The sequence below is a fragment of the Panthera onca genome, chromosome C2, assembly GCF_046562875.1.
Source record: "Panthera onca isolate mPanOnc1 chromosome C2, mPanOnc1 haplotype 2, whole genome shotgun sequence".
In the NCBI taxonomy this organism is placed as follows: domain Eukaryota; kingdom Metazoa; phylum Chordata; class Mammalia; order Carnivora; family Felidae; genus Panthera; species Panthera onca.
Window position 1 is genome coordinate 38,026,079 of NC_138347.1, and position 13,333 is coordinate 38,039,411.

A 13,333-nucleotide genomic window follows, 5' to 3' on the forward strand; every position below is an offset into this window, starting at 1 on the left:
TTAATAGTAAAGTCAAACTACCTCCTGCCTTCAAGAATCAATAGAAATTTGGGGTGCCTGGGTGGCTCAGTCCGTTAAGCATCTGACTTGGGCTCAGGTCATGATCTCGAGAACTGTGAGTTCAAGCCCCACCTGGGGCTCTGTGCAGACAACTCAGAGCCTAGAGCCTGAAGCCTGCTTTGGATTCTGTGCACCACCCCCCACCCCCTGCCCCTCTCTCTCTGCCCCTCCCCCACTCATGCTCTGTCTTGCTCTGTCTCTCAAAAATAAATAAGTGGTAAAAAATAATTAAAAAAGGTTAATATAAAATGGACTTTATAGGGATTAGCAGATAAGAATACATCTTATTCAATGTATAAGTATTACATAAACTGTCATATGCTTAAGGTATACTATTTGGTTTATTTAAAAGAACACTTGATTAGCAGTCAGAAGAAATCCTAATATTTCGCTGAGGAAACTAGAAAATATTGTATTTTTCTCTGTATAAAAGGAAATAAAAGCATTGATATTTTTCAAAATACTTCAAATAAATGTAAGATTTTATTAATTACAATGTTATTATCTAGACAATGATACACAACTACATAATTTGAGAAAAATATGCTAGATGTGTTAGGTAGGGTCACATGACATTTCCAATATTATTTTTGAACTATAAGAACAATATTTTCCTATGGTTCAATATAGTATATTCAGTGAATGAAAATAATGGCCAAAAATAAACTAATTGACAAATATCATATTGAATGTTGTAGTAGATATATATTTGGTAATTTATGAATTGGATAAAAATACTAATTTAAACACACATAATAAAACTTGAATTACATTATTGATCAATGTGTAATATCTCTATTTTTATTGATGGATAATTATTTTGATTGTACAATACTAAATACATATGGAGTCTCTGACAATTCTTATTTATGGATATTTTCAATTTTGGTAAGTGAGAGAGAAGATGTTTATTATATTCAGCCCATCTGAATACAAATAGCATACTAACGGATGAATTCCCTAATGTACTAAAGAGGTGTGCATTTATGTAAGAGAAAAATTACTTATGTTGCCCATTTTATTCCATAGGGTTATTACACAGTTTCAGTGTTAGAGTACATGTAAAAGGTCTTTGTTCTAGTTTATTCTAATAGTTTATGATGAGTTTTTGTCATTTAACTCCTCTTACGAATTTATTTTGGTCCAAAATGTGCAATTAGATTCTGAATTGAGCTTTCTTTCATTTTTTCTATTTAGAAACAGCTATTCTTGAATAATTTTCTATTTATCAATTATTTGTGTCAGCTACATTGTCTTTGCTTGCCTTTCAGCAAATATGATACTTTAATCAATTTCATTTAATAAGTATTCTCAAAAGTTTATATTCTCTAAGCCTCTTTTTCTTTCAAGACATCATCTTTTCACTGGTAGACCCCCAAGTGTATTGTAACATATTCTCCAGATACAATATGAAAACTAAGGAGATAAAAATATATTTACATTAAAAAACACACACACACACAAAAACTTGATTTAAATGGGTCACATAGACAAAAGACCATGTAGACTGAGAGGAGACTTTGATCGACTATTTTACTAATATTGTGAACTTGTTTCTTCTTTCTGATAAGATTATTCTTAAACTCCTAAAATTAACTGTGGAAATATAACCCTAATGAAATTAAAGCAATTAATTAATTCCATAGATAAAACTCTGTGTTTTCATACATGTTATATCATCTCAACTTTCAATAGTCTTCCTTTGGTCAATGTTTATTGCAGAAATATGAAAACAAAACCAGTCGGAGAACAGTATCACTTATGGGCTTTAGATACATATCCTTAAAATTAGCATACTTATCTGCTCAAATGAAGACAGAAATCATATTTTTTTACCACCATGGAAATTTTAATTATCTGACATTTTAAAATAATTCTATTATTTTACAAAGAAGATACTCAAAGTCTAGAAGATATTTTGAGAGACATTAGGAGCCCTTAAAAAAAGGATTCTCTGACTACAGACTTGAAAGGACTATCTGATCAATGTGACTGCCATTCCTGTTTCTCTGTAATGTATGGATTTTTCTCATAACAGTCAAATCTTCCACTCTCACATCAGGAATTTGTCATGTTATCACTTTCAATCCCTTGTCACAAGGCCAGCATTTCCCATCAACTCTCATAAAATTTGGGGAATAGGGTAATCAAGGTTAGACTGTAATGAGAAAGTTGGCAAATATTGCTCCAATCATGGCTCTCAGTATCTCAAATTATTTTGTTGTTGTTTGCTTTTTCCTCTTGATCCATAAAGACTAGCATAGTTCCTATTATTTATCATAAATACTGTAAACCAATCTGAATTGCCTATGTCAACATATGTTTACATCAACAATTATTTGGGGATATATTCAGGGAAAAGTAGAACTTTGTAAGTCATCTTTAAAATCCTCAAGGCTCATAATGATGGCATGACACTTTGGCCAAGTAACTTTGTAATAAGAAGGAATGGATAAGTGATCATGAGTTAGCTGTGGTATTTTATTAGATGCCACACATTCTAGACTGTGTCATAGTTTGCTTCTAAGTGGATATTTAAACAATAACAGCTAATATCATTAAAAACATGATAGCTAATATATTAATGTCTTCATCATAATACATATTATTTGCATGGTCCTCACTATCTACCAAATCTTATTCTTAGTGCTTTATATGTATACTTTTGTCAGTCCTCATATACACTGAGGTAGGTGCTTTATTATTGTCTTTTTTTTTTTTTAATAGGGAAACAGACCCAGAGCATTAAACATTATTCTGTCTTAAGGTTCTGACTCCAGAACCCATACTCTCCATGTCTATCTTTGAAGCTAATTTTATCTCTTTTATAGAGAACTCATCTACTCTCGGCATTATCTGTTCTATTATCTGTCCCTTCTGCTGACTGTGGAGTAATTCTCAAAACCAGACTGCTAACATAGACAAAACATGGCACCTATTTTAATGATCCTGTCATTATGTAAAAATGCTATCAAGCTTAGAAAACGAAATTGTGCAAGTTCTGATATTTTATGCAAACCCATGTGTTAACATAGTTTTTCTTCTTTTCCTAATACAGTCACAAACTTTAACCTCCATTAAACATATATATGTATGTGTATATATATATATATAATCTCTGTCTCTCTGTCTCTCTCTCTATACATACATACATACATACATACATACATACATACATACATATAATGTTACTCTTGTACTCCCCATTTAAACTTTGCCCACTAACATTCAAACTATTTGGGCTTTAGGCTTTACTTGCACAATATGTAGTTTTCATTTACCACAGAGATACATAGCTACTCTATGGCTATCAATACATATACAATAGATGTATGATTGCAGAGGAAATGTATGCAAATGTGTGCATACATATTACTGTCTTTAAAATCAAAGTTATTGTGTGATTATGATCAGGCTTTGGGAAATCAAGTTAAATTTTCTACTCAGGCTTATGTTCCTGGTAAAATCCTATAGTTTTTGTTCCCTGATGACAACCCCTTTTTTTCACTTTTATTATCTCATCTCCTGGGTACGTTTAGAAGTTCACTTTTCGCCATTCCTGGTTCCCTGCAAGGCAGCAGCAAAGTTATATTTGTAGTTCCCTCAATATTCCTTTATCTTTTACTTTTTCCAGCTTTTGTTAGGATGCTCTTTGTATAAAATGTCTTTTTTGTTTGTTGAATTGATGAACTTTTTCTCATGTCTTCTTAGTTCAGTGCTGCCTAATCTTTGTTGCCTATCCTCCTGTACTTCTTAAACTGAACTGAATTTACTAGCTGTGAGACTTAGAGTTTCATTAGATGTACATTGGGAACAAGGATACTCCCTAAGTCAGAGTTCTGTGAAGAAACAGACTGGGTAATTTAAGTAATCACATTGCATTTGAGGAGAATCTAATAAAGGGCGTGCTCATGAATGAAGGAAGGAAGTGGTGAGACCAGATAGTACTGGACAATATTAGTAGCACTGGAAAGCTCTGACTATCCCCCCACCTGAGAATCCTGGGGAGAAACTATCTGTGGAACCCAAAGAAAGAGGGAGTTGTCTGGAAAGGGCTGTTTGGCAGGAGCTCTGACTTTTGCTTATGGGATGTGGCCCAGCTGAGGAAATAAATGCCCTGATATTCTCCTCTCTCCTTCCTATTGCTGACCAGGGCTTCCCATTTGATTTCACCCAGAAGCCAGAGCTAATGCTTGACATGATTTGTGCAGGATGGCCTATGGGACTTAAAGTAGGTCTATGAAGGGTGAAGGCATTTTTCCTAGCCTGCTGGGTTTTTTGTAAGTACTAATCAAATCACATTAAAACTCATGTTCTGGGGCTCCTGGGTGGCTCAGTTAGTTAAGCGTCTGACTTCAGCCTAGGTCATGATCTTGCAGTTCCTGAGTTGGAGGCCCACATGGGCTCTGTGCTGACAGCTCAGAGCCTGGAGCCTGTTTCAGATTCTGTGTCTCCCTTTCTCTCTCTGCTCCTCTCCCACTCATGCTCTGTCTCTCTGTCTCTCTCTCAAAAATAAATAAACATTAAAAATTTTAAGGGGCGCCTGGGTGGCTCTGTCGGTTCAGTGTCCGACTTCAGCTCAGGTCATGATCTCGCGGTTTGTGGGTTTGAGCCCTGTGTCAGACTTTATGGTGACAGCTTGAAGCCTGGAGCCTGCTTCGGATTCTGTGTCTCCCTCTCTCTCTGCCCCTCCCCTTCTCTCACTCTCTCTCTCTCTCTCAAGAATAAATAAATATTTTTTTTAATTTTAAAACTCATTCTAAGTATATATTTTAGTCTATGTGAACATAACTTATGTAACAGTGAACAGCAAACCCAACTGTTTAAAAGAGAAACTTGGGAATCATCTTTGATTCTTCACTCTCCTTCATTCTCTATGTATATTTAGTGTTACACTTAAAACAGATCTTGTGTCAGACTGCCTGGTTTCTAACTCTGCAGGGCTGTCATTAGCCCAACTGATAACCAATGAGAAGAAGTTCAGTTTGCCTAATTCGCAGATACACTGTGATTCGATTAGTGGAGCATGAACTGGATTTCAGTCCCAGTGAAACCACTGCCAACTGTGGAATGAATAATGGAAACAGCCATACATGGAGGCCCAGAAATCATGGCTCCACCATAGCAGGATGACTTAACCCCTCTAAAAATACATTCTCTTAGAAACGAGGATAATATAAGTACCTAACTTATCGGATCCTTGTGAGAAGTAAATGAAGGAATACCTATCAAACTTAGGAAAAAGCTCCGGCATGCATTAAGCCCTATATGGGTCATTACATATTTAAAATATATCTCAATTTTTTGCTAAATCTGCAGTACAGGCTTTGTTCCTTGTGAAACTGTCCAAAACAAATCCTTAACTAATCCCTTTGTTGACTCTTCCCCTACTTCTAATCCTAATTCCCCACATACAGAAATAGTATACATCCTGTTTCTGTTTCACTATCTATATAATAGACATTTGCTAGAGTTTATTATAATATGTATATTTCTGGGAAAATCTTCTCTTAAATGTAATAGATATTTTTTAAAATACTCACCAGCTTTTAAAACAGCCCATTCTGAATTGCACTCACCTGATATGTGAAAGTACCAAGACTGGCCTGAGAATAAATATGCGTATCCTAAGGAAGTGTAAATATGGAGTACAAATCTCTACCTCCTTCCCTTTCTACTTGCTGCTATTCCATTTCCTGAGTCCTGCTTTCTCAAGCAGCAGTCCTCACTCCTTCTCTGGACCCTTGCTGTGAAGCTCTCCTGCCCTGTAGCTCCCAGTTAGCAGTTCTCACCCTCCCTGTGGACTTCATTTCACAGCTCCTCTTCCAGACCTTTCTTTCCCCAGGATCACTCTCTTCAGTTTTTATACCATTGCTCTGTCATTCATAGTAGCATCTCCCAACAAGGATGTGTCATTTTCATCAGCCTGAAAGATAAAATAAAACTTCCAGACCAGCAGTACCTGTAGGATTGAAAGTCTGCCTTTATGAGCTATATAAAGCTTTTATGAGGCATATAAATCTGCTGGGGGAAATGCACCTGTGGAAACTAAGCAAGTGCTCCTATTCAAAAAGCTGTAACTCTGAGGCCAAAGGCCTAAGCTAAACCAATAGAAAATGAATTTTTGGATATTGACTTTCCACAAATGCTATACAATATTTCTACCCCCAAAACTAAATTGTTGAGCTCCAGAGATTACTCAATTATTGTTATCATCGCTCTTTCAGAAATCTCATTATTTACAAGTCTTTTCAATGCTCACAAAGTCTAATTTTGATTAACACCAAGGTTTGAAGATTATAAAGGCTCATTACAAACATATTAAAAGCTTAACTGCATATTTAGCATGCGCCTTCCATTTTGTAACTGGTTACTCTATTGCTTTTCTGATACTGAACTGATATAAACAGCATTTACTATCTTGTAAAAACAGTTACTTTTACTTTCTGTGGTTTGATTTTCTTCTGCCACTTCTTGGGAAAAAAAATAGATACATTTGTGTCAGGATTTATTAAAAAACTGTCTTCCAAAAATATATTTTATTTTACCGACATTTATGGAGGGTTCACCCATATGCCAGGCAGTATTCTGGCGGGTTTACAGTTATTAACCCTCTTTGTGTTTCTAACATATCTAAGTGGTAGGCACAATTACTTAGTCTTAGTTTACAAATAAGGAAATTGAGGAAAAGGAAGGTTAAGTAACTTTTCAAAGGCCATGAAGACAATAGGTGACAGAGGCAGGTTTTGAACCCAGACACTATTCAGATCCCTGTTCCTAATGACCCTGGTATTTTGTAGTGTTAAGCTATATTTTTATATCTGACCCCAAATCATGTGCAAAGCACTAATGAATGGAATGCTTTTACTGATACAAGGTAAAAAAAAAAAAAAAAACAAAAACAAAAAAAAAAAAACTCAGAATACCACAGTCTGAATTTCTTATCCATAAGAAAATTTATTCTTTTATATGCATTGATAACTGTTCCTTTATGGTGTATTCCATTCTTTCTTAAAAACTACCTGCTTTGGATGGAACCCCATGTAGGGCCCCTTGCCGAGCACCGAGACTGCTTGGGATTCTTTCTCTCCCTCTCTCACACCCCCTCACCCCTACTCGCTCGCTCGCACACATTCATGTGCTTACTCTGTCTCTCAAAATAAATAAACATTAAAAAAAAACTACCTGTTTTAATGTTCTTAAGACAGCAAAAGTATACATAATTGAGTCAGTAATATAGCTAAGGAGAGAGAAAAATGGCAAAAATCAAACACAATTCACTCCATCTAGTAGGATCTATCTATCCTTCTGCCTATTTAGTAAGTTTTGAAGGTCATTTTATCTTCAGTGTCTAAAAATATAATTTTGCATTTGTTTTCTTTATTGACAGAGGAAAAAAACCTAATATTTTTTTTCATTGGATGTTCCATTGGATGGTTGTGTCCTATCCCCGGATTAGGGTCCAGAAGATCCTGGTCATTGCCTGGTGATATGGTACTCTTAGCTGTTTCTACTTTACCAGTGTTATACAGAAGTTGAAAGTTTAAAAAGCTGTTGCTTTTGCTCATTTTTATAACTCTTCTTCTCAAGAGGTTTTTAAAAATTCTTATAGGCATGTCTATCTTTGTGGTGGCATAAACCAAAATAAAATGAGATGGTGGACAACTGATACTATATAAACATGCAATCAATGAAATATTTCAGATTATAACTCAGAAAGTTTGCTGTCATATAAATATAATGCTCTTTTCCCTAAGCCAAGGGGGGCTCCTTTGATTTCAAAAAGACATTTATTTCACAGGTGCAATCATCAGAAATATATATGGAAACATACCAGGTACAGGAAAGTGTAGGGAAAGAAAAATTCTTATTTCTTGCAGCATGAACTCAACTTCCCCAAAGGTCACTGCTCATGTGTGAGGCAACACAGCCAAACTGAGTGGCCAAGCTCATGTTCAGGGCTGATTATCTGGGATATTTAGAGGCTGAACCTTACTCCTGCAAAGAATGTGCTCTATACACACAAGAAGACTGTCTTTGCAGCATTAAGAAAAGTTCTGGCAGAGAACAAAATGTAAATGGCTGTTTCTGGTAATTAATGCCCAAGCAATTTCCATGGTTTTCCCCATTTTTTGTTCTAAAAAGTTTCTTTCTGACATCTTGTGCTGTTACCTTGGACGCTTTTCTTCTTGAAAGCCTACTGACTGGCTGCCAAAGAGGGTCTGGTTCACACCTTGCCTTTTTTCAGTGTGCTCTTCTGCTCCATAGAGATAGACAATGCTCACAAAAGGAGGTAAAAAAAGACTTTGCACAGTCCCAATATGTGCATATTGGGTAACTTTCTAAGCTGCCAGATTGCCAGAACAAAGCCGCAGGAGGAAGCCAAGATGCTATCCAAATCCTTGAAAAGTGAACAAAAGTACCATATCCATTCGAATCAAAAAAGGTACGGAAGATAATGTTGTTGTTTTTTTTTTTCTCTCCAACAAGGAAAACTGATTTATTTTACCTAATACATTAGATAGTAGGCTCTATTATCTATGCACCTTTATTCTGACACTTTATTTTAAATGATTGTGTTCTAGGCAAAACTGAACAACAATTAAAGATGAAAGGTGGCATTTATAGGTGCACAAACAAGAAGTTTTCTCCAGACTTTATTATTTTTCATTTTTCTTTCATATTAGAAACAGATAAGTGGAATACCGTTCCAAAGTGAAAGCAGTGAAGTGTGGCACTGCCTGCCCCTGTCAAATTGATAGAGTGAAGATGTTGAACGAGATAATGGAAACTTTCTATTCAGTGAGGACTGGGATAAAGAAACCATTTCTAGTCATTCATCAGCACTGATTGCTTTACTGCTTGTGGCACAGATCAGAACTTAGGCTTTACAAAGGGAAACTAAAACAAGTACAATGATCCACTTTGGGAAGTGTAGTTTGCTTCTGCTTATCATTTAGTATGTAGCAATCATAATACATGTCAACAAAAACACCGTGAAGCCATGAACATGGAGCATTGCAAAAATGTAGGTACATAATTCTTCATGTATTCCAGTTCTGCAACTTATGAATATTTAATTCTGGTAACTGGGGACACTATATGAATTTTTATATATTTTTAAAATTAGGTTTAATGTAGATGTTTTTATTGTTTTTTTCCTTCATCGTTTGTGATAATCAAATTTTAAGAATTGTTTAATTTTCAGAAATAGTTTAGTGATAAATCGCTATACTAAAATGCAATTTACTGAACATGTGTGAGCCTGCAAACTGTAATTTATTTTCTGTAAAGCAAGTATTGAAAATATGAAATGATATCTTCCATAGTTTTCAGTTTATTTTCCTTTAAACATTTGCAAACTTTATATGCCACAAAATGTGTACATATTTTCACTGCACTGAATGAATATGGTAGCTCATACATTTGCTTTTGGGCAATTTATACTAGCGAGATGAAGTGGAGAACTGAAATAATTATCCAAATCATTCAAACCAAAGGAGCACTCTGGCCTCAATCATTTAGACACAGAATTTCAAATCAAAGTGTTTCTTTAGCTTGAGTGATATGGACAATTGTCTCAGTGCTCCATTATCGCTGACTATAGATTTCCAATCTGATTATGGGTCTAACATAAGATGGAAAAAATAATAACATATAATTGTGTTTTGAGAACTTAGCTCATTCCAGAATCATTGTGTGAGGGTTTCCTAGTGCAGACACAATCTAAAAGGTTAGTCATCTTCTGAAGATGAGTGAACTCTTAAAGCCACTTGAATACTATTTAGAGCAGAGAAGTAGAAACTCCTTCCTCTGTTACTTGCCTCTTCAGAAACCTGTTTTGCTTCAACAAATTTTAAATATTTTCTTTCTGAAATGAATAATGTTGCTTAATTCAATGGAACACAACAATCCATGTAATCACAACAATGAATATGAAAAAAAATGATTTAAATTAGTTTGGCATAAATATGTGTGATTATACTACATCAGTCATTTTAATTTGATTTATCAATTTGAAAATAATGATAAACAAAAGCCAAAGTAGTCAGTCAATGATTATTATTATATTGATTATTGACACAAATGGAAGAAACGCTTTCCAAACCACATCCTCTTTAATTGCTTTTTTTTTACACCATCTTTGTCTTTTGAAAGTTTCAGAAAAGGTCTGGATTCAACTGAAAAAAAAAGTTGAAGTGCTGATGGCTTTCTCTGTGTTTAAGACTTTTTTCCCTTTTGGAAAATAAATGGACAAATCTTCAATATAGCTAAACAAATTTTTGAACTGCTAATGATGGCTGTCTTTGCATTTATAAATCGTTGTAGTATCAGTTCTGAAATGCCTCAATCACTTGAGTTCTCATGAGAGGTAATACTGTTTGAAGAGTTACTCCATCTGTTTCCCACACTTGCCAGACATCATACATGTTTGCACCATACTACTGTGGACTGCACCCAGGAAGGAAGATCACAGGTTATGTGCAATTCCTAGTGTACTAGATTCACATTACCTTTTCTTCTCCCAGGAAAACAACCCAGTGAATATAGTGTTACATATAATCTGAAATATATTCTAATAATCAAGAGCATAATTTACAAATTATAGCTTTCAGCTGTTATTAGTAGCAAATTATTTGCTAAACCTGGTGAAACCATGTGGATCACTGTGGATCACAAGTTTCAAGATGAATCCAAAAGGATATCTATAGGGGCGCCTGGGTGGCTTAGTCGGTTAAACATCTGAGTTCAGCTCAGGTCATGATCTCATGGTTCCTGTGTTCCAGCCCCCGTTGGGGTCTGTGCTGACAGCTCAAAGCCTGGAGCCTACTTTGGATTCTGTGTCTCCCTCCCTCTCTCTCTCTCTCTGCCCTTCCCTCACTCACACTCTGTCTGTCTCTCTCAAAAATTAATAAACATTAAAAAAATTAGAAAAAAGATATCTCTGATGGAGTTTGCAACAGGTTCACAGAAATCGGACAGTTGAACGATGGATAGCCCATGGACTCCAGTTTGAATAACACTGGAAACAATAATTTTGACTTTTTTTTAAAATCTCTGATGAAGAAAAATGTCTTACTTCTTTGTTTTCCTATTCTATAGTCCTTTTCTTTTATCCCTAAAATTTTTGCTTTTCTCTCTCATTTTTGATCAGTATTTTTATAATTTTTTAAATGTGTATTTATTTTTGAGATATGGCGGGGGGGGGAGGGGCAGAGAGAGAGAGGGAGACACAGAATCTGAAACAGGCTCCAGGCTCTGAACTGTCAGCACAGAGCCCGACATGGGGCTCGAACCCAACAGCTGTGAGATCATGACCTAAGCCGAAGTCAGACCCTTAACCAACTGAGCCACCCAGGCACCCTGACATTTTTTATCAGTATTAATCATAATTGCACCCATTTTCCTCTCCAAAAAAATCTCCTTTGTGAATCACTCCCCTAATAGTTTTCTATCCTTTTTCCATTCTGCATTAATAACTCATAAATACTTTTCTCTGACTTTCAGTGAATATTACAATTTTTTATAAGATAATTGGTTACACTTGTTTTGTATTGACTAATCGTTTCAAAAATCTTCAGATGGCACATCCCCATTTTAAAGATGGAATTTTTAAAAGGTTAAATTATTTAACACACAAAGAAGCATACAGGTATTTTTGGCAATTTGAATATATCTAAATTAAAAACAAAAACCAAAAAACATTTTAATAAACTTTTAATTAAAACGTTGTCAAATCTCTATTTCTGCTCATTAGTTCTAACTCTGGTCTTTGACTCTTCAAGACATCATTTGAGATTTTGAATATAGTAATCAAGTTACTCGTGGGATTCTTTTCTTCTGGTCAGACACTTCCAAATCCTTAAAAAATAATATGACAGATTTCATTTACTTTACCTTGTATCTGTTTTCTTTTTTTTTTTTTTAACGTTTATTTATTTTTGAGACAGAGAGAGACAGAGCATGAACGGGGGAGGGTCAGAGAGAGAGGGAGACACAGAACCCGAAGCAGGCTCTGGGCTCTGAGCCATCAGCCCAGAGCCCGACGCGGGGCTCGAACTCACGGACTGAGAGATCATGACCTGAGCCGAAGTTGGCGGCTCAACCGACTGAGCCACCCAGGCACCCCCCTTGTATCTGTTTTCATCATCATATGCAACCCAATGACTTTCTGAAAGTGGTATGTCTAAAATGTCCATAATTATATCAATAAAGCATGTATTTGCTTTTAGAGCTACAGTGTTAAATCATATTTGATTTGGGTGAAATCAAACTGCATAGATTCAAACTAAACCAAATCTTTCTTGACTGAAATGACACATTAGACCTCTTAACCCAATTTCACAATTCTAAATTTATTCACATTATATATTACCAATACTTGAGATAATTTTGATTAATTCTGTCCTCCATATGTCTAGACTTTTTTTAAAAAATTGTTTTAATGTTTATTTTTTAGAGAGAGAGCGAGCGAGCATGAGCAGGGGAGGGGCAGGTGCAGAATCTGAGGCAGGCTGCAGTCTCTGAGCTGTCAGCACAGAGCCCAACGTGGGACTTGAACTCATGAACTATGAGATCACGACCTGAGCTGAAATCAGACGCTTAACTGACTGATCCACCCAGGCGCCCCTTCCACCCCCCCCCCCCCGACCCCGGAGTCTAGACTCTTAATAATGATTGTGTCTTTCCTTGCTTTGGTCAAATCTTTGATTAAATTTGCTAAAGAGAAGAGTCAAAGGCTGATAAGACCATATTGATATGGATTGTTTTTTCAATGATATTAAAGTTTGTTTATTCCATGAAAAGATTTGAATTTCTGACAATTTCTTGGAAAAATTTTTGGAAAAAAATTGTAATAAAACCAAGATTAATTGTATATTTTATTCTAATAGTTCCACAGTATCCAAAGTGCTTTTGCGTAAAGGCTCTAAATTTATCTTCACACAAACCCTATGAATTAGGCCATTTTATTTCCCTTCACTAGTGTGAAAATTGAAACTCAAAGAGCTAAATAATTTATCAAAAATCCTAGTTTACAAATGAACTGGGAATGACACATCCTGATGTCTAGGGAATTCTCCAGTGTACAATTCTGCTTCCTACTTTGTTCCTCAAAGACTTGCCACATCTATTTAAATAGAAAAAATAAAACCTACACAGACATTTTCACAAAGTGAAGGGCAAAATAAAAAACACATATAGGTGTTAAAACCCTTTTTAAAGTATAATATATTATTTAAGATTATTTTATTTAATTCATCTTTAGTTATTT

The 13,333-nt window shown here is 35.3% G+C and overlaps 1 protein-coding gene across 3 annotated transcripts in view; it reads left to right on the forward strand.

The window, feature by feature from the left end:
- The window catches only part of CADM2 (cell adhesion molecule 2), a 1,075,089-nt gene that overhangs the window by 266,324 nt on the left and 795,432 nt on the right, over positions 1-13,333 (forward strand). The window lies entirely within an intron of this gene.